The 26,820-nt window shown below is 36.6% G+C and overlaps 1 protein-coding gene across 5 annotated transcripts in view; it reads left to right on the top strand.

Moving 5' to 3' along the window:
- Positions 1-26,820, top strand: part of CRBN (cereblon) — a 950,388-nt gene that overhangs the window by 1,764 nt on the left and 921,804 nt on the right. For 4 of the 5 annotated variants that reach the window (XM_029241885.1, XM_029241886.1, XM_029241883.1 and 1 more), the window contains exon 2: positions 10,183-10,241. The exons of the other annotated variant lie outside the window; for it this stretch is intronic. The gene's annotated coding sequence lies outside the window, so the exon portion shown is untranslated. The remainder of the gene's footprint in view (positions 1-10,182; positions 10,242-26,820) is intronic. 5 annotated transcript variants of the gene reach the window in all.

Below are 26,820 nucleotides of genomic sequence, written 5' to 3'. Positions count from 1 at the left end.
TATATACATAGGAAGAGACAGAGAGATACAGAGAAAGAGACACGGAGAGGGAGATAGAAACATTTTGTTTTAACTTAAATACAGTTGCCCCTTGAACAACATGGGTTTGAACTGCCCAGGTCCACTTATATGTCGATTTTTTTCCAATAAATACCACAGTGCTACACAATTCACAGTTGACTGAATCCACAGATGCAGAACCATGGATATGGAGGGCCTCCTATAAAGTTATACGTGGATTTTCAACTGTGCAGAGGGTCGGTTCCCCTACCCCTGTGTTGTTCAAGGGTCAACTGTAATTTTGGTACATTTATTTACAAGTCTTTTGATATAGGGCCAAGGTGATGGGGTTTTTTGGTTTTTTGGGTGTTTTTTGTTTGTTTGTTTTGTGGGTCTACCGATTAGAATTCCATGTCATGGTTACTTTGAGTTCCAGTTTGGGTGTCTCTAAAGTGGGGCAGGAACTAAAAGATACTGAAGCAATCAGAGTTCATAGTCTGTTTTTTTCCCCCCAGTCTTTTAAACTTTTCTTACAGTTACTTCAATAGCAAAACATTTTTTATTAGTGATTTGCCTTTTTGTCAAGTCTTTCCAGAGTATGTTACTTAGTTTTCTTGTGTGTGTGGGATCTCTTTACACTCATAGTTCATCATTATTCCCTCAGCTATTATAATAAATTGTATCTGGCATTTAACAGTGACTTAGTTTGGGCTGCTATAACAGAATACCATAGACTGGGTGGATTAAACAACAAACATTTATTTCTCACAGTTCTGGAAGCTGGAAGTCTGAGATCGGGGTGCCGGCCTAGCTGGCTTCTTAGTGAAGTCTCTATTCCTTGTTTGCAGATGGCTGCCTTCTCTTTGTATCCCTATGTGGAGAAACAGAAAGGGTTAGCTATCTTCCTCTCCTTATAAGGATACTAATCCCATCATGGGGTTGTACCTTCATGACATGAAAGGTCCCACCTCCAAACACCATCATATTACGGCTTCAACATCTGAACTTTATAGGGGGACACAAATATTTGTTCGGAAGCAAATAGGTTTGGGAATAGACACTTGGATCCGGCTTATGATGTGTATCCATGCACGTAAAAAAGTCACTTAATTTTGCACTGAAGTACGCATGTCTGATATAAAAACCCATTTTTGAGAGCAGCTTTAGAGGGAAGGAGATAGGAAATTGATTTTATGTAGAAAAGTACCAAGGAGTAATGGTACATAGGGTCTGGAATCAGACATGTCTAAATTCATAGTTCTACTTGGCTGGTTTCTGACTATGGGCAACAGTAGGTAACATTCATTGAGTTATTACTATGTGCCAGGCACCATTTAAGAATTTTACATATACTAATTCATTTAATTTTCATAATAAGCTATTAATACTTGAAACCTTATTGAAATGGTTCATCAAGGGTCATTTTAGATTCAACTAAGTGTTCCGACTCACAGGACTCTCATAAGCCGCACGTGTCATTAGGTTCACTCAGAAGGTCACACCCTGCCAGCACAGAGGCTTCAGATGTTCTTTGGGAATAGTGCACACAGGCAGTTATCACACAGTAGGTTATTACACAGTAGGTTACAAAACTGCCTTGGAGTGTTCTTTGTCTTCCCAGAGGATGGCTCAAATGCAAGAGGAGATCCTTATTAATAGGGTGTGGGATCATCCTGAATTAGAAGCCTTAAACCCCATTGGAACCATATGCTTGAAGGTAGTCACCTAGTAAATAGTTTATGAGACATGGCTGTGTACTTGCTCTAACTTAGGAGATAGTTACTTAGGTAATGCAACTGGCTATAGTATAATTGAAGGATGTAAGGAAGGTTTAGGTAAAGTGGAACTTCAACAGAAGGAAAGATTACGTGTAGCTGGGAAGATCAGAGAAAGCTTCATGGAGAAGGGGCTACTTGCCATAGGCCTTGAAGAATGAGTAGGATTTATGAGATTAGGAAAGGGCATTGCAGGCAGAAGGAGTAGCAGGAGTAAAGGAATAAAGGCATGTGTAGAGAAAAGAGTATTTTCATGTTGGATAGAGGTCAGGTTCATTTCATTTTTCAGGAATTGTAAACAATGTAGGAATTTTGCAGAAATCCAAAGAACATGCTGTCCTTTCATTTTAAGAAACATTTTTGAACACTGGGTACATGCACAGTGCTACATTTGCCAATTTGGGGAATGTACCATGAAGAAGACATAGTGTCCAAGGAGAGCTTCCAATCCAGTAAACAAATAACTATATACACCCAGAAATTAATAAGAACTATAAGAATGTTACGATGGAATTATATGAGCAGTGAGGAGAACCACACTCGCTGCTTATTATGCTGTTTTTCTTTTTGACTCTTGGTAATATTGTTTGCCCTTTGGAAAAAGTGTTTTGAAGGATCCATTCTATTTTTTTTTCTAAAGCTGTCAGTGATGGTGCTTCCAGAATAAGATATTCAGTTCATGTCCTGCCTTCAGTTTAATTTGTTTTTATCTTTCTGGCAAAGGATCCCCAAGTATTTTATATAAGTGTGATATTAAAATAATGAGAGGGTGTTTGCAGGCTGATATAACCAATCTTCAGAGTGCCAGGCAGTCAGTCTTTCATTTTTTCCAGGTCTAAAAACCTATCTTATTTCCTCCAGACACCTGTTCTTCACCTACTGGGAGCCCGAATCTTCAAAATTTGTTCTTAAAACCATTATAGCTACTTGGTGAAAAAAAATGTATCCGTGGACAGTAATGAGTTGCCCAAATTGACTGTTATAAATAAGGCTTGGACCTGATTATTATATTGATTATTCACATTTCTTTTGGCTTTTTCACTGGCAGGAAAGAAAATAATCTGGTCAATAATAAATTTAAAAATTAAAGAAAAAGCAATATAGTAAAACTCTAACATTTTATATATTCAATTATCTTTAGCTAAATTATGGAGTATGACCATATGACCTTCCTGTTTTTTAACAAGAATGGCCTTTAACTGACATGTTTTCCTTAGGCTTTTTTGGCCAGTGTTTTAATGAAGTTTTGCATGATTTTGTATTCAGAAGCCATTCTTTCATTAAACCTTACTAGCATTATCTGAGCTTAATCTGGGATATACTTTACAGTCAGTGATGAAAGGTCTAAAGTTAGCAGAAATTATATATTTATTGGTGTTAATGATAGCATGAATAAAATAGTTTGGAACATCTTAGCTTCCTAATAATAACTATCACTACCCGATATTAACTAGGCCTAGGATAAGCACTAGATCCTCTCATCAAAGAAAATTGTGTAAATGACATCATTTTGAAGAGAATAAAACATAGTAGTTGATACTTTGGAGGGTTTCTGCCCAACTTGTTGAATATTTCATTTCTGAGAACATGCCACCCCTACACAGCCCATCTCTTGGGGTGAGCTCACTGCAGTCATATTTATATTACACAGCCCCTAAGCCTTGGCCCAGACTTTTGACCTCTGGATGCACACCTGATTCAAGCTAGACCAATCAGATTCACTTGATTAGTTGAGACCAAGAAACAGCTAAAACTATTTATAATTTGGGAGCCGAGAGGTAGCTTTATTCAGTATATTGATAAAGAAGCAGAGAAAAGTCAGTCTTCCAAGAGAAAAATAGAGCAGATGAGTAACAAGGAGAGAGGACTTTTTAGTTCTTGATGCCTGTTCATTTCTTGTTCCAGTCACTTTTTGATTCACACAACATATTCATATTCTTATAACAAATTCTGTCTTTGGATTTAGGTTAAGTCAGTGTTTTCTGCTACTTTAGTCAAAGAATTTTGACCAGTGAAAATGATGGCATTATTACAGGCATACTTAGGAGATATTGTGGGTTCATTTCCAGGCCACTGCAATAAACTATATCACAAGTGAGTCACACGAATTTTTTGGTTTTCCAGTGCATATAAAAGTTATGTTTACACTATACTGTAGTCTATTAAGTGTACAATAGCTTTATTTCTAAAAAATTTACATACCTTACTTTAAAAATACTTAACGGCTAAGAAATGCTAACCATTATTTGAGGCTTCAGCGACTTGTAATCTTTTTGCTGGTGGAAGGCCTTGCCCTGATGTTGATGGCTGGGATTCATCAGGGTGGTTGTGGTGGCTGTGGCAGTTTCTTAAAATAAGACAATGATAAAGTTTTCTGCATCGATTGACTCTTCCTTTCATGAACGATTTCTCTGTAGCATGTAATGATGTTTGATAGCATTTTGCTCACAGTAGAACTTCCTTCAAAATTGGAGTCAATCCTCTCACATCCTCCAACTGCTTTATCAACTAAGTTTATGTCATATTCTAAATCCTGTGTTGTCATTTCAAAAATCTTCACTGCATCTTCACCAGGAGTAGATTCCATCTCTTCCTTTCAAGAGACCGCTTTCTTTGCTCATCCATAAGAAGAAACTCCTCACCCTTTTAAAATTTTATCAGAAGAATGCAGGCACACCTTCAGGCTCCACTTCTAACTCTAGTTCTCTTGCTATTTCCCCTACATCTATAGCTTCTTCCTCCCCTGAAGTCTTGAACCCCTCAAAGTCATCAGGAGAGTTGGAATCAACTTCTTGCAAACTCCTGTTAATGTTGATATTTTGCCCTTTTCCTGGGAATCAGGAATGTTCTTAATGGCATCTGGAATGGTGAATCCTTTAGAGAAGTTTTTCAGTTTATTTTGCCTGTATCCATCAGAGGAATCACTATTTATGGCAGCTATGCTTTACAGAACATATTTCTTAATAAGACTTGAAAGTCAAAATTACTCCTTGATCTGTGGGCTGCAGAATGGATGTTGTGTTGGCAGGAATGAGAACAACAATCTTGTGGTACATCTCCATCAGAGCTCTTGGGTGAGAAGGTGCATTGTCAATGAGCAGTAATATTTTAATAGGAATTTTATTTTCTGACCAGTAGGTCTCAACCTACTTAAAATATTCAGTAAACCATGGTGTAAACAGATGTGCTGTCATCCAGCCTTTGTTTTTCCATTTGTAGAGCACAGGCAGAGTGGTTTTAGCATATTTCTCAAGGGTTTTAGGATTTTTGGAATGGTAAATGAGTACTGGCTTCAACTTCAAGTCACCAGCTGCATTAGCCGCTAACAAGAGAGCCTATCTTTTGAAGCTTTGAAGCCAGGCGTTGACTTGTCCTCTCTAGCTATTGAAGTCCTAGATGGCAACTTCTTCCAATATGAGACTATTTTGTTTCCATTGAAAATGTATTGTTTAGTGTAGCCACCTGCAGTAATTATCTTAGCTAGATCTTCTGGATAACTTGCTGCAACTTCTTCATCAGCACTTGCTGCTTTGCCTTGAACTTTTATGTTATGGAGATGGCTTCTTTCCTTAGACGTCATCAGACTTTTCTTCTGCAGCTTCCTTACCTCTCTCACCCTTCATAGAATTGAAGAGATTAGGCTTTAACTTAAGGGAATGTCGTGGCTGGCCGGATCTTCTATCCAGACCAATCACACTTTTCCCAAATTAGCAATAAAGCTGTTTCACTTTCTTATTATTTGTGTTCACTGGAGTAGCACTTTTAATTTCCTTCTAGAACTTTTCTTTTGCATTAACATCTTAGCAAATTGTCTGGCGCAAAAGGCCTAGCTTATCTCATCTTTCTACATGCCTTCCTGACTAAACTTAATCATTTCTCGCTTTTGATTTAAAGTGAGAGATGTGTGACTCTTCATTTGAAAGCTTTGAGGTCATTGTAGCTTTATTAATTGGCCTAATTTCAATATTGTTCTATCTCAGGGAATAGGGAGGCCAGAGGGGAGGGAGAAAGGTGGAGGAATGTCCATTTAGGGGAGTAGTCAGAACACACACATTTAGCAGTTAAGTTCACTGTCTTATTTGGGTGTGTTTAATGGCATCCCCAAACAATTACAATAGTAACATCAAAGGTCACTGATCATAGATCACTGTAACAAATACAATAGTATTGAAAAAGTTTGAAATATTGTGAGAATTACCAAAATGTGACACAGAGACATGGTGTGAGCAAATGCTATTGGAAATATGGCGCCGATAGACTTGCTTGATGCAGGTTGCCACAAACCTTCAATTTTGTAAAAAACACAATATCTGTGAAGCTCGATGAAGCGAAGTGCAGTAAAATGAGGTATGCCTCTATTACCATTATTATTATTAGAAAGTTTGGGCTGTATAATCAGCTCCTATTGCTCTGTACAGAAGTTGATGTTATATGAATTTTTGTTCATTTAAAAAGTTGGTAAGCTGTGCTTTTTTAACACTTTGTCTTGCTGATGTGTCTTCACTAAAGAACGTCTCCTCAAAATAATGTGAATAAAAATTTACATCAAAAAGTAGTAAAAAATACGAAATTTCTGTCTAGTGGAAGGGATAATAATATAGCAATAATAGCTAGTAGTTATAGTACTACTATATGCCCAATATTGTAAAAAGACAGCAAAATAGAAAGTAAACTGGACAGAAAAAATGTCTTTTTAGTACCTAAGTTTTATGTCAAAGTATACCGCATGTGGATCATTTTGCAATAAGAGAAAATATGGCAATTGATTAAAATAAGTTGAGAGTTATATTTTACAAAATCATGATCCTGTGTTACGTATGCTTTCCAAAGGATAGTAGTTTATGTTTTTGAGTTTGGACTGCTAGTAAATATATGTTTTCAGCAGAATAAAAAGCTTGCCTCTTGTCCGATGTTTTTATCATTGCATCGTGGTTCAATGAAATCCATAATTTCTCTCACTGATATGACAACAAAAGACATCAAGATATAATCACAATCAGAATGTTGTTAGTGTAAGTACTTTAGTTGTAAAGTAAATACCCAGGATTGATGATTATAGAATATTAACTCATAAAAGTATGCAATCAAATGGGGATTGTTTGATAATAGGTGTAGAGGTAAAAGAAGCCAATTATGTATTTATTTAACCTAAAATGTATCAGCAAGGAATAATTTCACTCACCAAAGACCTATGATCAAATTTGTTATCAGGTGTGTTCAACTGTTATTACCAAGGCTATGACAACAGACTTGCTCTATTTTCAACTTGATCTAGAAAGGCATAGCCTTTCAATGAGTTATGTTCACACATTTTTATTTTGACTTAGGAAGGAAGCTTTGCTTATTACCTATAAGGATACCACCTGTAGGCAGAACATCTTTTTCTTCTTTTTCTTTGCCATGCTGAGTGGGCTGCAGGATCTTAGTTGCCTGACCAGGGATCGAACCCGGGCCTTGGCAGTGAAAGCACCAAATCCTGACCACTGGACTGCCAGGGAATTCCCCATCATGTTTTTTTTTTTTAAAGCACTAGATGTTTCCTCTCCCCATTTATAATGAAGTACAGGGGCCAGCCTCTTCTACTTGTAGTTTTGAAAGGAAAGATGTATATCCTTTGAAGTTTAGTACCACAAATGTCCTGCTACAGAGAAATTTACCCAGAACATTTAAGCCCGGATCTACAAGGGTCTATAGGATAATTTCATCAGATACCCACAAGTATCATCTGAGATTAGAATTCTTAGAATTTCAGCTTCTGAATTTCAGCTTCTTGTAATTCCTCATTTCTTAACTTTCTAGACTCCTATTAGCATTTTTTTCTCTAGTATCTTCCCAGCTCCAATTCTGCTATTTGGAAGGAGAAAGGAAATGAATCCGAAGAACACAAAAACTAATGCAAAGAATTCCACTCAAGTGCCCAAGACTAACTTGGTTAAAGTATCTCTGGGGAAATGCTGATGATTCATACTTATTTTTAGATATTTCGGCCAAAATTTGGTGTGAAAAGAATCCTACAGAGTAAAAAACCTTTTTGTTTTCCATTTTCTCAGTAAGAGTTAGTGTGTTAAAGTCTACGTTGTTGCTATGAGTAGGTGGATCTTTGGGTATGAACTGAGGGGTACTATGGAGATTCTTTTTCTCTCCCCACACTCGTAGTCCAGAAGGACCTTCCCCAGTGTCTGCTGTAATGCCTGAAACCTCCATCGTTAGAATTTTTCCCATTTGTGGTAAGCATTGCTTTCTCCTTGCAGTGCTCTTTTAGAACTCCAGTATTCCTGGGAGAGAAAAAAATGATAAACACATATATGTCTTATCATATTGCTTTCCTTCATGATAAGGAGATAACTTGGGAGGCCTGAGAACTTAGAGGAACTGTAGAGGAGGAGAAAAAAATTGCTAAACAGATCAAATGAACATTTATTGAGCACTTACTACATTCTTTAGCAATGTTCAAAAATTTCTGTGATGATAAAAATGTTCTTTCCAGCCACATGTGATTATTGGTTACTGGAATATACCAAGTGTGACTGTAGAACAGATTTTAAAATTTTATTTAACTTTAATTAATTTAAATTTGATTTAAATAGCCACATGGGGCTTCCCTGGTGGTGCAGTGGTTAAGAATCCGCCTGCCAATGTAGGGGACACGGGTTTGAGCCCTGTTCCGGGAAGATCCCACATGCCGCGGAGCAACTAAGCCCCTGCGCCACGGCTACTGAGCCTGCGCTGTAGAGCCCGCGAGCCACAACTACTGAGCCCATGTGCCTAGAGCCCGTGCTCCACAGCAAGAGAAGCCACCGCAATGAGAAGCCCGCCCACCACAACAAACAGTAGCCCCCGCTTGCTGCAACTAGAGAAAGACTGCGCGCAGCAACGAAGTCCCAACAGAGCCAAAAATAAAAATAAAAAAATAAATAAATTTAAATAGCCACACGTAGTTAGTGCCTGCTGTATTGGACAGCACATTTCTAGGCAATATACTAAATACTATATACATTTCTTATCTAATTTCAACTCCATGAAGTAGGCAATATTATCTCTGTTGTACAAGATTCAGGAATTGAAGTTCAGATAAGTTAAGTAATTTTTTTCACATACCCCACATGTATGAGTGGTAGAGTGTGATTTGGGCCCAGGTCTGAAACTGCCTCTAAAGACAAAGTTTCTCACCATTTGTTTTGAAAAATCTTAGCCATATTCAGAAACTGCCTGTCTTCCAGCTGCTATGGAGGAAATAAAGGATTAGAAATAACGGGATTAAAAATATATATACAATTTTAATTTGAAAATATAGTAATTTATGTAAGTAAGGGCATTATTTAACTTGAGAGTTTTTTTTTGTTGGTGGTGGTTTCTTTTTTTTTTTTAGGTCTGTGCCCTTGGGCTTTGTAAAAACAATAGATAATTAATTATTCTGCCTCAAAAGAAATCTTCATCTCATTGCTGGGTCTCCTAGTCCTAAAGCCTGACTACTGAGAACAGTCTCTTAGGCTACTGAGGTCTCTGCCTTGTGACAGTCAACTCCTATTACTGTGATTTTACTAATTTTGAGTTACCTGAGAGAGGGGGCTGAATAATAGAAATCAATTGCATATGTGATTCTGTCTCTGTCTTGGTACCAATCAAAGTGTAGAGAAAATCTCCAATTTATGAAGGGCCATAGAAGAGATTTCTGCTCTCTTTATCTTTTAGGCATTTTAAATAAGTAAATGGAGGCAACAAAATTCTCTATTCCTGTGCCACTGAGAAGAGGCAAAATAGGTGGCTGTTTGAATGGCAGAACCTTTCAGCTTAACAATAGAAGGCTAAAAGTTTATTTTTATGGGAGATCAAACTTTCTTTGTAATAGGAGGAGGGTTTTTTCCGTGTCATTCTAATTCTAATTCTAACACTGCCAGTTATATATTATAACTACACTATGTGGTTAATAAGTGACTGGCTATATCTTGCAGCTCTGAATTTCCTTCTCTAATTCTGATTATAGCTTTAATCCCCTCAGTTGGAAAGTCTCACCTTTCATTTAGCTGTTCCTTTGTTATTTATTTATTTATTTATTTGCGGTACGGGGGCCTCTCACTGTTGTGGCCTCTCCTGTTGCGGAGCATAGGCTCTGGACGCGCAGGCTCAGCCACCATGGCTCACGGGCCTAGCTGCTCCGCGGCATATGGGATCTTCCTGGACTGGGGCACGAACCCGTGTCCCCTGCATAGGCAGGCGGACTCTCAACCACTGCGCCACCAAGGAAGCCCCCCTTGTAATTTTAATTTGCAGTGTTTTTTTAGTCAAATATTTTTTAAACCTATTTGCTTTAGTAAAGTTTTAGCTCTGGAAGATGATATTTTATATTCTGGAATTCACCCATGACCTCAGCTTAGAGGAACATTGAACATAATGTGCTTTTTTACAGAGCCTGAAAATTACAGAGTTGATGACAGGGGAAACCACTTCTCTCTGAAGATGAAATCTGTGAGTCTTCTCATCACCTCTTAGCAAATTAATTAAGTTTTCCTCAAAAGTGGGTTTTTTGTTTTTACTTGGTAAATTAAACAGGAAGTTCAGATTGTGTTTTCTAGACCCTAGATTTTGTAGGTATTTGTTGCTGGGACTTTTGTCTTAATGAAGTCTGGCAGTACCTCTTTAGGTGAGACAACTAATTTTACCTTTGCCCTGGCACTGAGTCCAGCCATCTGCTCTCTGTCTGTATTGGAACACAAAGAGAAAATACAAAGGGTAGCTGACTTGGTGGTGACAGCTGTTGGGAAAAAGAATCATTGTGTTTGACAGTGTCCTTTGGAAACAGACCAGGAGGTGAATCAAATACAGTGTATTGCTTCATCTTACAGATGCCTGCAGGCTAGTTGGAATTTTAATTTCTGACTCACCCACCTTATTTCTACTTCTGGAGGAAGTTCCTCCTGTCACACACTATGTCATTGACATGGTCTTGGATAAGGGTAGACCAACATCGCAGTAGATATTTCACTAAACAAAGTGCTTGCATCAGCCAGTGCCTTGTGGATGTGCTATTTGTTTCAGCCTCTGTGTATTTTTAAACCAGAAATGGACAGAATTTGTATATTCTAGGGCAAATGGTCATCTTAGTTTTATTACTAAGCCCATATTTTACTTTTTTCTCCATTAAAAAAAGTCTCTGTGTAGCTAAGTAAGGAAAAACTTATATTAGATGAATAAATTTACATTTGAGCAATTGGAATTTTATTCCAAACCATCTGGAGTAAATCATTTTCCAGTCTGTTTTTGCAACTAATTAGAGCAAAACCAAAAAATTGAAACAAGTAATTAGTTGCAATTAATTAGTTGTTTCAATTTTTTGGTTTTGTTTTTTAGCAAGCAAATGAAGCTATAGCAGATCCTTAAACATAGTTATTGGAAGCAGCCTTATAGCTAAAGAAACACCATATTAGGATTGCAGTGAGGTAGGTAAAGAGGTATGAGGGTGACATCAACCTTAAAGGATAAGGACATTTCTTGTGTTCCTTTTTGGAAAGTGTCTGGAATTCATGATAATTTGGCTTTCAACTTTGTGCTTGGAAACTTAATTTTGTCTTTTCCCAAAGGAAAAGGCCAGTGAAACAGGAGCACAGGATCAATGAAAGATGTGGTAAAAAGCTACTTTATTTTGTTCCCTTGGAGAAATTTAAAAAGCTTATTCGCTAAACATGAAACCAAGTTATCTATTATTCACAACAAATGTTTTCTGGAACAAAGTGAGGTATAAATTATATATTTTGCATTATGAAATAAACTAAAAGGAACAAGGAGAAAGGGAGGCACTTTAGACTGAATCAGAATGGGAGAGAAATGCAGAAGGAAACAAAGATCTGTATCTATATCTCTCTAGATCTATACTTATCTAGAAAATATATCTAGAATTTTTATCTAAATGAATATTACTAGAAATTTTCGAGATAAAATCTATCTATCAATTGATTTAGAGCAGGAAGAGGCAAAGAAAAAAAGTCTGGGTTATTTATAAGTAAAGAGCTTATGTTCCTGGTAATGATCTGTCCTATTGTTAACCTGGGACTACTATCAGTGTTAACATATCTTAAAATATTCCATTGAAATTCCTGATTTCATTTGTCATTTAACAACTTAGTATTTATTGAGGGATTTACTACTTGCAAGGCACTGTGATGGGGTATGGAGAATGATTCTAATATTTGGTTGGCACACACGATATGCCAGACACTAGACACAGCCTTTTATGTGGGTTATTTTGTTCAGTCTTTACAACAGTCTTGTTGAGGTAGGAGCTGTCCCACCTCTCCTCACTACATATTACAAATAGAGAAAATGAGGTGTGGAGAAGTTAAAGATGATTAAAAATATATTTTTTAAAGTAGCTTGATTTGTGGTGTTTCCTGATTTCTGTTGTATAAATGTACCTGCCATGACCAATTTCAAGCTACCAACAGTTTAACAAATGGCTTGCAAAATTTCTGAGTATTAAACTGTTGGTGAGAGCAGGTGTGAGCCGGTTTCAGTACACATTGTCTATATGTCCTCAAAATACTTACAGTGAGTATAAGACTAAGTAATGCCAGCTAGAAAATAAGAGGAACCAGATAAGGTGGCATGGAAGTTTAGAGCAGAGATGCATTTTCCTTTAGCCATTTTCTTGTAATTTGCAGTTAGAGATGATTCTATGATGTGGACATTTAAAAAAAATTAACATTGGTTTTATTCGTTAGAATTATTAAATTCAACCCAAAGTGCGTATCTATATAACATTATAAAAATCTGTCCTCTTGTTAAACGTTTGAAAATTCCTCAGTCTATCATATTTTACAACAGTTACTTGTTTTTAAACTACTCTATTTTCCAGCAAAGATCTAAAATATCATAAAATAACATTTTTAATATTTTGATATTAATTGCAATTTCATGTTTAAACCAAATGAAAATAATCTTCTTGTGTTGCATACAGAACAATTGCTTTCTGAATTTTCTCTCAAATATCCCTATGAAATCCCATACCATTCACATTCATATTTGTTCATTTAACAAATATTTATTCATTACATGAATGCTTATTAACTGCCTGCTGTGAGCATGCTGTGGTGCTAGGCCATAAGTTTGTATATTCACTGTCTCCAAATAAGGGTGAGAGATAGGCAAACAAAAATATTTAAGTCAGAAGTTGGTCAAAGTTATAATAAAAGTAATACCCAGAGTAAAATTACTTACAGGTAGTCTATAATTTGGTGATAAATAAAATGTTTCATGAATAGTGGTGGGGACATTTCTTTCTTTCTTTATTTATTATTTATTAATTTTTATTGGAGCATGGTTTCTTTACAATGTTGTGTTAGCCTCCACTGCACCACAAAATGAATCGGCCATACACATACAGATATCCCCTCCCTTTTGGATTTCCCTCCCATTTAGGTTACCACAGTACATTAGGTAGAGTTCCCTGTGCTATACAGTATGTTCCAATGATGGGGACATTTAAAATGCATTTTGAGTAATGGGTAGGATGTGAAGATGTGGAATTAGGGGCAGAAGAACTGAAGGCGGTAGGAAAGCATGAATAACCACTGTTCAGTGTTTTCTATCCTCTCATTCTTAAAATGTGCTTTTGGCTCTGAAAAAGCAATACCCTAACAGTCCACGAGGTGGTAGGATAACTCTATCCTTTTCTCCATTTAAATGCAAATGATAAAATACTCATTTTACTTAAGCCGGACAAGATTTTTTTCCTCTGTTGAAACTAAGAATTTGCAAATACTTGCAGGAATTGTGATGAAGAGTTTCAGAGAAATGCTTCCTTATGCTGTGATATGGTTAGATTCACATTTATATGCAATCTAAGAGAAATTCACATTCGACGTATAACTTCTCTAGGTACGGAATTCTAAGATGACTGAGTGAATAATTTTGACAAAGATATAAAATACTATGCAGAGGTACTAAACTTGGGAACATGTTTTATTTGTTTGAAAGCTAAGAATTAGGTTTCTAAGTTTCAGTGTGATTAAAAAACCAAAACCAACATAATTTAAATTTATTCACCTGGTTTGAATGGTTAGATGTGCCAGTCATTATGACATGTATGATTCGTGTATTTTGCTTATATCTGGGTCTCATTATATCTAGATCTGCCAATAGTTGCAAAAATGCAACTCAGTCAATTATAAGTACAAGTTTTAAAACATGTTGTTTTTATCAATACAATTTACTTGATGTTAGAATCATTTCTAATAAGAAATATTCATTTGTAGCATTTGTTCATTTAGCTATTCAACACATGTTTATTGGGAACCTGTTGTTAGTTGGCCATTGTGCTAGGTGCTATTAAATTAAATTAATTAAGTTTCATGTTTGGTTGCTTTATTTTTTATTTTATTTTATTTTATTTTTTGCGGTACGCGGGCCTCTCACTGTTGTGGCCTCTCCCGCTGCGGAGCACAGGCTCCGGATGCGCAGGCTCAGCAGCCATGCCTCACGGGCCCAGCCGCTCCGCGGCATGTGGGATCCTCCCGAACCGGGTCACGAATCCTTGTCCCCTGCATCGGCAGGCGGACTCTCAACCACTGCGCCACCAGGGAAGCCCCGAGTTGCTTTATTTTTTAAATTAACTTTAGTGTTTAGAACAGTTATAATTTTACAAAGCAAAATGTGAAGATAGTACAGAGTTCCCATAAACCCCCATCCAGCTTCCCCTCTTATTAATACTTTACATTAGTAAGGTATGTTTGTTACAACTAATGGACCAATATTAACTAAAATACATATTGTATTCATATTTTCTACTAGAGAATGTTATTAAAAATGAACATCTGGGCACGAGGTGTGCTTCTTGCTTCTGGAGTGTTGTTGATGTTAGGCCCTCTCAGATGACAGAGCAAGAGAATATATGTATATATGAGTTAGTATACATACATACATGTGTGTATGTACATACATGAATTCATACTGATGTTTCCATTTCTAATCTAGTACCACATGGATCATTCATTCACATGTCTCCTTCCCTGCGTATCTTTATTTATTTATAAATTTATTTATTTATTTTTGGCTGCATTGGGTTTTCATTGCTGTGCATGGGCTTTTCTCTAGTTGTGGCGAGCGGGAGCTACTCTTTGTTGCGGTGCGCGGGCTTATTATTGTGGTGGCTTCTCTTGTTGCAGAGCACGGACTCTAGGCGCATGGGCTTCAGTAGTTGTGGCTCCTGGGCTCTATAGAGTGCAGGTTCAGTAGTTGTGGTGCACGGGCTTAGTTGCTCCACGGCACGTGGGATCTTCCTGGACCAAGGCTTGAACCCGTGTCCCCTGCATTGGCAGGCGGATTTTCAACCATTGCGCCACCAGGGAAGCCCTATTGATTTACTTTTAATTGAAGTATAATTGACTTAGAATATTATATTAGTTTCAGGTGTACAGCGTAGTGGTTTGATATTTTTATACATTACAAAATGATTACCACAATAATTCTAGTTATCATCCATCACCACACAAAGTTATTACAATGTTATTGACTGTATTTCCTATGCTGTACATTACTTCCCCATGAGTTATTTACTTTATAGCTGGAAGTTTGTATCTCTTAATCTCCCTCACCTATTTTACTTATTGCCCCACTCTTTATCTCCACCTCTATCAACTGCCAGTTTGTTTTCTGTATCTATGGGTTTGTTTCTATTTTTTTATAGTTGTTTATTTATTTTGTTTTTTAGTTTCCACATATAAGAGAAATCATATGTTATCTGTATTTCCCCGTCTGACATATTTCAGTTGAGCATAATAATAACCTCTAGATTCATCCATATTTGTTGCAAATGGCAAGATCTCATTCTTTTTTATGGGTGAGTAATATTCCTCTGTGTGTGTGTGTGTGTGTGTGTGTGTGTGTGTGTGTGTGTGTGTACCACATCTTCTTTATTCATCTATTGATAGAGAGTTAGGTTGCTTCTGTATCTTGGCTATTGTAAATAATGCTGTAATGAACAGGGTGCATATATCTTTTTGAATTAATGCTTTTGTTTTCCTTGGAAAAATACCCAGAAGTGGAATTGCTAGTTCTTAGGGAAGTTCTGTTTTTAATTATTGAGGAACTTCTGTACTGTTTTCCATAGTAGCTGTACCAAATTCCATTCCTACCAACAGTGCATGAGGGTTCCATTTTCTCCACATCCTTGCCAACATGTGTTATTTGTTGTTGTTGCTGTTGTTGTTTTTTTTTTCATAATAGCCATTCTGAGAGGTATGAACTGACATATTGTGTTTTTTGTTTGTTTGTTTGTTTGTTTTTGCTGTATGCGGGCCTCTCACTGCTGTGGCCTCTCCCGTCGTGGAGCACAGGCTCTAGACGTGTAGGCTCAGCGGCCATGGCTCACGGGCCCAGCCGCTCTGCGGCATGTGGGATCCTCCTGGACCGGGGCACGAACCCATGTCCCCTGCATCGGCAGGCGGACTCTCAACCACTGCGCCTCCAGGGAAGCCCACATATTATGGTTTTGATTTGCATTTCCTTGTTGATTAGTGGTGTTGAGCATCTTCTCAAGTGTCTCTTGGCCACCTCTCTGTCTTCTTTGGAGAAATGCTTATTCAGGACCTCTGCCTTTTTTAAAATCAAGTTGTTTGTTTGTTTTATTTTAAACATCCTTGCTTTCCTTTTTTAAAAAATTTTATTTATTTATTTATTTATTTTTGGCTGTGTTGGGTCTTTGTTTCTGTTTGTGGGCTTTCTCTAGTTGCGGCGAGTGGGGGCCACTCTTCATCGCGGTGTGGGCCTCTCACTGTTGCGGCCTCTCTTGTTGTGGAGGACAAGCTCCAGACGCGCAGGCTCAGTAGTTGTGGCTCACGGGCCTAGTTGCTCCATGGCACGTGGGATCTTCCCAGACCAGGGCTCGAACCCGTGTCCCCTGCATCGGCAGGCAGATTCTCAACCATTGCGCCACCAGGGAAGCCCAAGTTGTTTGTTTTTTTGATGTTGAGTTGTATGAGTTCTTTTTACATTTTGGTTATTGACACCTTATCGGATATATTGCAAATACCTTCTCCCATTCAGTAGGCTGGCTCTTCATTTTATTGACTGTTTCGTTTGCTGTGCAAAAGCTTTTTTGTTTGATGTAGTCCCATTGTTTATTTTTCCTTTTGTTTTCCTTGCCTAGGAGACAGATCCAAAAAAAATATTGCTAAGACTGATGTCAAAGATCATACTGCCTATGTATTCTTCCAAAAGTTTTATGGTTTCAGGTCTTACATTTAAGTCTTTAATCCATTTTGAATTTATTTTTGTATGTGGTGTGAGAGAGTAGCCTGGTTTGATTCTTTCACTTGTAGATGTCTAGTTTTCTTGACACCATTTATTGAAGAGGCTGCCTTTTTCCCATTGTATATTCTTGCCTCTTTTGTTGTAGATTAATTGCCCAGAAAGTGTGGGTTCATTTCTGGGCTCTCTATTCTGTTCCATTAATCTATGTGTCTGTTTTTGTGTCAGTATCATATTGTTTTGATTACTGTAGCTTTGTAGTATAGTTTGAAATCAGGGAATGTGTTGCCTCTAGCTTTGTTCTTTCTCAAGATTGTTTTGGCTACTCATGGTCTTTTGTGGTTCCATAAAAATTTTAGAATTATTTTTTCTAGTTCTGTGAAAAATGTCATTGGTATTTTCATAGGGAATGCCCCGAATGTATAGATTGCCTTGGGTAGTATGGTCATTCTAACAATATTAATTCTTCCAGTCCATGAACACAGTATATCTTTCCCCCTGTTTGTGTAGCCTTCCATATTTTTCATCAGTATCTTGTAGTTTTCTGAGTATAGGTCTTTTACCTCCTTAGATAGATTTATTCCTAGGTATTTTATTCTTTTTGGTGCAGTTGTAAATGGGATTGTTTTCTTAAGTTCTCTTTCTGATAGTTAATTGTTAGCATATAGAAACACAACAGATTTCTGTATATTAATTTTTGTATCCTGCAAGTTTTTGAATTCATATGTTCTAATAGTTTTTTGGTGATGTCTTTAGAATTATATATATATATATATATATATATATATATATATATATAGTATATAGTGTCAGGTCATCTGCAAAAAGTGACAGTTTTACTTCTTTTTTTCCAATTTAGGTTTCTTTTATTCCTTTTTCTTGTCTGATTGCTGTGGCTAGAACTTCCACTATGTTGAATTAAAGTGGTGAGAGTGGGCATCCTTGTCTTGTTCCTAATCTTAAAAGAAATTCTTTTATCTTTTCACCATTGATTATGGTGTTGGAAGCGGACTTGTCATATATGGCCTTTATTATGTTGAGGTATGTTCCCTCTATACACACTTTGTTGAGAGGTTTTATCATAAATGGATGTTGAATTTTGTCACTTTTTCTCCATTTATTGAAATGATTATGTGATTTTTATTCTTCAGTTTGTTAATATGGTGTATCACATTGATTGATTTGCAGATAATAAACCATCCTTGCATCCTCCCTGGGATAAACCCCACTTGGTCATGGTGAATGATTCTTTTAATTTATTGTTGAATTTGGTTTACTAATCTTTTGTTGAGAATTTTTGCATGTACATTCATCAGTGATAATGTCCTGTAATTTTCTTTTTCTGTGGTGTCTTTGTATGGTTTTGGTATCAAGGTGATGCTGTTAAGTTTGGAGGCATTCCTTCCTCTAATTTTTTAGAATAGTTTGGGAATAATAGGTGTTAACTATTCTTTAGGCGTTTAGTAGAATTAATCTCTGAAGCTGACTTGACCTGGTCTTTTGTTTTTTGGTAGTTTTAAAAAATTACTTATTCAATTTCATTACTGGTAGTTGGTCTGTTGTATTTTCTATTTATTCCCGATTCAGTCTAGGAAGATTGTGTATTTCTAGGAATTTATCCATTTCTTTTAGGTTGTCCAATTTGTTGGCACATTATTATTCATAGTAATCTCTTATGACTCTTTGTATTTCTGTGGTGATGTTTGTAACTTCTTGTCTTTCCTTTGTGATTTGTTTATTTAGGCCTTCTCTCTTCTTTTCTTGATGAGTCTGGCTAAAGATTTATCCATTTTGTTTATGTTTCTGAAGAATCAGCTCTTAGGTTCATTGATCTTTTCTATTGTTTTTTAGTGTCTATTTCATTTATTTCCTCACTGATCTCTATTATTTCCTTCCTTCTATTAACTTTAAGTTTTGTTTGTTCTTCTTTTCCTAGTTTCTTTAGGTGTAAGGTTAGATTGTTTATTTGAGATTTTTCTTATTTCCTGATTGGTATGCTTGTATCACTATGAACTTCCCTCTTAGAACTGCTTTTGTTGCATCACACAGATTTTGGAACATTGTGTTTCCATTTTTAGTTGTCTCCAGGTATTTTTTGATTTCATCTTTGATTTCTTCAGTGATCAATTGGTAGTTTAGTAGCATATTCTTTAGCCTCTACCTGTTTGTGGTTTTCTGCAGTACTTTTCCTTATAGTTGATTCCCAGTCTTATACCACTGTGGATGGAAAGGATGCTTGAAATGATTTCAATCTTAAACTTATTGAGACTTGTGGTGGTCTAGCATGGGATCTATCCTGGAGAATGTTCCATGTGCACTTGAAAATAATGTGTATTCTGCTATTTTTCAATGGAATGGTCTATATATACATCTATTAAGTCTATGTGGTATGATGTGTTTTTAAGGCCAGTGTTTCCTTATTGATATCCTGTCTGGATGATCTGTTCATTGATGTATTTTCATTATTAAAGTCCTTTACTATTATTTTCTTCCTGTCAATTTCTCCCTTTATGTTTTTGCTTTATGTATTTTGGTGCTTATATGTTGGGAGCATAGATATTTACAGTTCTTACATCTTCCTGTTGGACTGATCCCTTGATCATTATGTAACATCCTTCTTTGACTCTTGTTATAGTCTTTGTTTTAAAGTGTTTTGCCTTTTATCAGTATTGCTACCCCAGCTTTCTTTCCATTTTCATGGAATACCTTTTTCCATTCCCTCACTTTCAGTCTGTGTGTGTCTTTACCTCTGAAGCGAGTCTCTTGTAGGCAGCATATAGATGGGTCTTGTTGTTGTTGTTTTTATTGTTTTGGGTTTTTTTGGGTCCATTCAGCCACTCCATGTCTTTTGCTTGGAGCATTTAGTCCATTTATGTTTAAAGTAATTATTGATAGGTATGTACTTATTGCCATTTTAATCGTTTTCAGGTTTTTTTGTAGTTCTTTTGTTGTTGTTGTTCTGTTCTTCTTTTGCTTTTTCCCCTTTACATTTGATGACTATTTTGTGTTATATTTGAATTCTCTTCTCTTTTTTGTGTGAATGCATTTATTATAGATTTTTGTTTGTGGTTACCATGAGGTTCATATATAACAACATTTATAAATGTATTTGAGGGACTTCCCTGGTGGTGCAGTACTTAAGAATCCACCTGCCAGTGCAGGGGACACGGGTTTCAGTCCTGGTCTGGAAAGATCCCACATGCTGTGGAGCAACTAAGTCTGTGCGCCACAACTACTGAAGCCCACGTGCCTAGAGCCTGTGCTCCACAATAAGAGAAGCCACCACAGTGAGAAGCCAATGCACCGCAACAAAGAGTAGCCTCTGCTCACCACAGCTAGAGAAAGCCCATGCACAGCAACGAAGACCCAACACAGCCAAAGTAAACAAACAAACAAATAAAATTTAAAACCAGTAAAAAAATATATATATATATGTGATTATTTTAAGTCATTGATTTCCTAAGTTCAGACACATTCTAACAACCCTGCATTTTACTCTCCAACCATGTTATTGTTTTTACATCTTTTTTGTTTGCGTATCCCTTAACTACTGATTGTGGATATAGATGATTATACTACTTTTGTCTTCCTACTAGTTTTATAAGTGGTGGATTTACTGTCTTTACTGTATATTTACATTTATCAGTGAGATTTTTCCTTTCATAATTGTCATATTTGTAGTTGTGGTCATTTTTTTTTCCTCTTATAGAAGTCCCTTTAACATTTCTTGTAAAGCTGATTAGTGGTGCTAATCTCTTTCAGCTTTTGTTTGTCTATAAAACTCTTTATTTCCCCTTCAAATCTGAGTGATAGCCCTGCCAGGCAGATTATTCTTAGTTGTAGGTTTTCCCTTGCATCACTTTGAATACATCATGCTACTCTCTCTGGCTTGCAGTTTCTGCTGAGAGGTCAGCTGATACTTTTGGGGAGTTTCCTTATACACGGCTAGTTGCTTTTCTCTTATTGCTTTTAAGATTCTCTATTTATCTTTAATTTTTACATTTAAATATATTGTGTCTTTGTGTGGACTTCTTTGGGTTCATCTTGTTTGTGACTTTTGTGCTTCCTGGACCTAGGTGTCTGTTTCCTTTTGCAGGTTGGGGATATTTTCATCTATTATTTATTTAAATGAGTTCTCTGCCCATCCCCCACCTTATCTGTCTGGGACCCCTAAGATGCAAATCCTTGATGTTGTCCTAGAGGTCTCTTAAACTGTCCTCACTTTTAAAAATTCTTTTTTCTGTTCAGCCTGGGTGATTTCCACTATTCTGTCTTCCAGTTTGCTGATCCATTCTTCTCTATCATCTAATCTACTCTTGATTCCTTCTAGTGTATTTTTCATTTAGTTATTTTATTCTTCACCTGTGCTTGATTTTTAAAAATATTTTCTAACACTTTGTTGAGCTTCTCACTGTGTTCATACATTCTTCTCCTGGTTTGTTGAGCATCTTTCTGATGATTACCTTGAACTCTTTATTGGGTAAATTGCTTATCTCCACTTTGCTTTGTTCTTCTGGGGTTTTGTTTTTTTCCTGTTTGGAACATATTTCTTTGACTCCTCACTTTGCCTGTTTCTTTTTGTTTATTTCTCTATATTAGGTAGGTTGTTTATTTTCCCAATCTTGAAGTGGCCTTATGTAGAGTTCCTGTGGAGCTTAGTAGCACACTCCCCTCTAGCCACCAGAGCTATATGCTCTAGGAGTGTCCCCGATGCTGGCTGCATGGGCCCTTCTGTTGTGGGACTGATTACTGTGTGTGCACTGGTAGGCAGTGCTGGCTCCCTGCTCAGTTGGCTGCCAGGTTCTCCCTTGTATGGTGACTGCTGGCTTGCAGATGGGTAGGGCTGGGTCCCAGGTTGGCTGACTCTGGTGCCTAAGGATCCAGGGCTAGTGCTGGCTCACTGTTGGCCAAGGCTGGATCCTGGGGTAGCTGGCTGCAAGCCTTGGGAGATGGGCAGTGCTAGGTGCTATTTTAAATGGTCATTTATTGCACATTGTGCTCTAGCTAGAAACTTTACAACTAGACATTTACCTTGTATGGATGATAGCACCAAAGAAGATGGGTTTAAGTTAAGAGAGATGGTAGTTGCAGTCTATAATAGTGTAGGAAGTACTGGAATGAATGATGGAAAGTGGGTATATGTGGGAGGGTGGTACTTCCCAGGAAATCTTCAAGAACAGGTGAGGCGTAATTAAGGCCTATACTTGCATGAAGGCATGTATTTAAGCCCTGTATCTTAGGTTCCTTCCAGTTTTATTTCAAGTTTCTAGATGTTGGAGCAGTAATGCGAGAATATTCCCTTAACACGTCATCTGTGAATGACCAATGTACACCAAAGTGGCCGAATATGCTCCTTGTTCTCATAGATCATTTCCTCAGTTTCATAGGATAGGCCTGACGATTTAATTAGGCAGGAAATGTGGGGCATGTTTTGGGAACTGGAAACTGCTTTTTAAATTCTAAGAGGGGAAGGAGAGCTGTAGATTCCTGACCCCCATCCCCAGGTCAGAGTGTCCTGGCCTCCAGCTGCTCTTTTACCACCAGTCTGAGTTTTACAGGCTTCCTTTATGTCACTATCCTCCTCCCCATCTGCACCTCAACTCCCAGTTGTTGTTTTTCATCTAGTTCAGTTCTGGCTTCACTGGGATAAGGTTAAAATAGCCCTCCCTCTGAATGTGTTGTTATTACAGCCCACCGGGAGAAAGTTATGCTGCATACTTTTTCTGCTACAGAGCTGAATAGCAATGAATATTGGGATAGCACTGGTAGGAAGAACAAAAAGCACTCTATGGGCCTGAGGTTCTTCTTGATTCTCATAGATAAATACTAAATTAAAAAGGAGTAAAGTAAAGGGAGATTTGCAAAGTTCCAAAACCATTCTTATTGGTTAAATTTAAAGTTAAATTTTTTTTACAGATAGAAGGCTGCGTAACTTCTAGTTTTTGAATGAGGTGATTATATTGCAGCACTAAGCTAGGTTAGAAGGACTAACTAGATGCTAACCCTACAGGAATAGCTCACTGTTTTGGGATGGAGGCCAATCATAGTTGAGTTAGCCCTTGAACAACATAGTTTTTGAATAGCACAAATCCACTCATCTGCAGATTTTTTTCAGTAAATATGTACTACAGTACTACATGATCCAATTTGTGGTTGTGTGACTCCATGGGTGTGGAACTGTGGATACAGAGGACAGACTCTACAGTTATATGTGGATTTTCAACTGCATGGGGGTGGGTGGTTGGTGCTCCTAACAAGCTCATTGTTCAAGGGTCAACTGTAATTCTTTCAGAATCCTTCCCAAAAGTTTTAGAGTGTTTATTTTTTAAGTGGAAAGACATACAGAGCAATAATTTCTGCTTCTTAATTCTTTACCTGAAGCCAATGATATTTTTGTGCTACGCCAAGAGGGAAATTCTGTCTATACAGAGTTTCTCTGCTTGTCAGTACTATTTGCGTACTGCTCAGATATATTTGCTGAGATTAGGAAACTGGCATTTATGCATCAATGATGAAGCAATTAAGAACCTGGTTATATCATTGGACGTAATAACCCCAGCTTTCCTGGGGGTTTTCTGATGAAGTCGTTCTAAATGGTCACAAACCTGTATTGAAAATAGCAGGTGCCTGAACTCTTAGGGGTCATTATTTTGCTTTTATACAGAATCATCTTTAAATTTTTCATGCCATCGTAGAGTTGGGAAAGGGAGCTCAGAAGATGAGGAGAAAAGAAAGCATGTACGTCAGAGCAGCACTGTGAATTATCCAAATCCATGAATTATCAGAAAGACTTCCAAAATCATCCTATTTTCCTATACTGGATGATTTGCTAATTTACTTTAAGCTCTGCTTAGTTGATAATAATGGAATTTTCTAACCACAAGCAGCTGGCTAATGCAGAACTAACCAAGGTGACAAGGAAAAGCACTCTATGTTTTAAATCTATTGTTCCCAAAATGCACTGAGGCACCTTGGAGAGCCTAAGGGGAGCTCACAGGGGTACTGCAGGTTATTTTAAATATTCCAGGGGAACATAGTATACTCAACATCTGTGCAAATTATTAGCTCTACGGTAGTTCAGTTTCAACCTTAGATCCTGCTATATTCCTTTTGATTAGGTCATATCTTTGTGAAGTTGGGTTTTGGTGATTACTGTGATAAAAAGCAAGTACCAGTGACAATCAACAGGGAGTTAGAGTGAGTTTTCAACCTGATTCTAAGGTTTGAGGAGTTGTGTAGTGACCAGGAGGCACACACATCTCATTAGTAAGTAACCGTCCTTAAGAAGAAAATTTAAAAAAATTCAATTTATGTGAATTACCCTTCCAAATGGCTATTAAGTTGTCAGGACATAAATAATTGTTTGGACCTAACAGAATTCATATCTTCTCCTGGCTTAGGGATGTCATGAAAAAATTAGTCAGGCACAAAGATTACCATGATCCAAAACAGTTTGGCAACCTATAGGTTAAATGATTTTTTAAAATTGGTTTTGGTTTTCTTTTTTCTTCTTAAAAGCTTTTGTACTTTTCCCCCATCATTTTGTCTAAATGTACAAATGTAATCATATACCTATTTTTTAAGGTATTTTTTGTTTCTGCTAGCTTTCCTCTACCTCCCCACTTCCCTACCAGGTAGGAACCTGATATATGTCATTAGCAACCTAGTGTATATCTGTCAAGGACATGCTTCTATAAGACATATATACATATTTTTTTAAATATACAAGGCTGGTAGGTGTTACTATTTTATGAAAATGGGAGAATGTTAGTTATGAAAGGCGAATATTATGAAAATAATTTTAACCTTGCAGACCCACTGTAATGGTCTCAGAGATCTCAGGGCTTCCTAGGCCACGGTTTGAGAGCATTTGCAATAGATATAGTTTTACAGCAAATGAAAACCTAGATCTGGATTGCAGTGATACACCCATAGCAATGTTTTTTTTAAGTTCTATATAAATACTTCATGTCTAAAAATGCTTGATGATTTTTATCTACAGTACATAGTGTTATAAATGTATATTAAGTGTCATGGTATGTTCTGGATTTTTCTTCATATTTTTCATTTACTTTATTGACACTGATAAAATATCTTTTGAACTTATAATTGTTTTAAATACTCTAGGGTATGAAACTTATTTGTAATATTCTTTTGATTTTTTTTTTTTTTGCCACGCTGCGTGGCTTGTGGGATCTCAGTTCCCTGACCAGGGATTGAATCTGGGCCACAGCAGTGAAAGCTCGGAATCCTAACCACTAGGCCACCAGGGAACTCCCATATTTATAGTATTATTTTATATTTTCTTTTTAATTGGCATTGGCTTGATGGCTAACAATGATGATGTGCTTATTGATTATTTGTATATCTTCTTCTGTGAATTTTGTTCATGCCTTTTGTTCATTAAAAAAACCAAGCTGTTAGATTTTTTTTTTCGAGCTGTTAGATTTTTATTGTTAATTTGTAGTAGTCCTTTATATGTTTTGGATAGTATCCCTTTGATATATGTGCTATGTTTTTTCCAGTCTGTGTGTGTAGGGTTATTTTGAGATTCAAATGAGGAATTATACGTTAAGGACAGTGCCTGGCACATAGTAATTATTCAAAATAGAGAGAACAGAGGTTACCAGGCTATGAACTCCTCTTTCATATTTTCCGTATTCATTTAATTTTCTTTCGGGGACCATGGGCTTAACATAATTGCTGTTCTGATGAAAATGAATTATAAACAATAACACATTTGAGCATCATTTTTATTTAACATATTGTAAAAATGAGTCAATCATATTTTTTGTTCAAGTAAGTCATTTTTCATTTCAGAATTAAAATTTATTTCACTTTGCACTGTTTCCTGCTTAGCATCAAAAGACATTCTAGGCTGTATCACTTCGTACAGGATTAGAAGATGTTCCCAGCCTTATTTCTTTAGTAACATGGTTTCTGCTTTGTTTTCCTCTTTATTCATAAACTTCATGTTTATAATATTCAAAAAGAGCATTAAGAAACTATCATAACTTTATAGTCTTTTTATTCTGAGTACTTATTTTTAATATTTTATTATAGTTTTGCATTTATAAATGCCAAAAAAACTGTGCAGTTACTCCTTACACAAGAATAGTAATACACTGAAATCAAAACTAAAGAAATAAACAATTTAGAAATAGAAGCAACTATATAATTTGGGAATATTGTAAACCGGTGATGCTTTTAAGGTGTCTTGTAAAGAATATGCAGTATATTCTTGCTGCATACTGTGATGTGGGCCAAACAGATGGGTATTGCAAATATTTCTTCTCTCTCACTAGTATGGGAGGCCCATTTAGGATTTATTTTTATGACATACCCTAACAATTGGCTTGAATTAATGAAGTGAACTTATAATTTATATTTTTGGTTAATCTTCCTGCTTATTACTTTACCATTATAGCATTTACCAATCAGTATGGAAGTATGTGAACATTTTAACAGTTCGATGCGTATCAGATGAATATGTCAACTCTAACCTTTGCATTCTTGGAAGTATCATTCATTCCTCAAACAGCTACTAATTACTTTCCAAATATGAGGCACTGTGAACCACTGTAGGAGAGTATAAATATGTAATAAGATCCAGAATGTGTCCTCAGAGAGCATGTAATCTATGATACATCTATACAAGTAAATAGAACATATGGAAGAAAATGCTAAAGACTAGGAAAGAAGTATTAATAACATAACGCGTTCACAGAGACATACTAGTTTTGTTTGAGAAATTTCATTGTCAAAGATTGAAATTAACCATATATACAGTATTTTTTCTTATAGT

The sequence above is a fragment of the Monodon monoceros genome, unplaced genomic scaffold (assembly GCF_005190385.1).
Source record: "Monodon monoceros isolate NGI ecotype Baffin Bay Population unplaced genomic scaffold, NGI_Narwhal_1 Super_Scaffold_3, whole genome shotgun sequence".
In the NCBI taxonomy this organism is placed as follows: domain Eukaryota; kingdom Metazoa; phylum Chordata; class Mammalia; order Artiodactyla; family Monodontidae; genus Monodon; species Monodon monoceros.
Note: the sequence above shows the minus strand (reverse complement) of the source record. Positions and strands in the feature narration are given on the sequence as shown.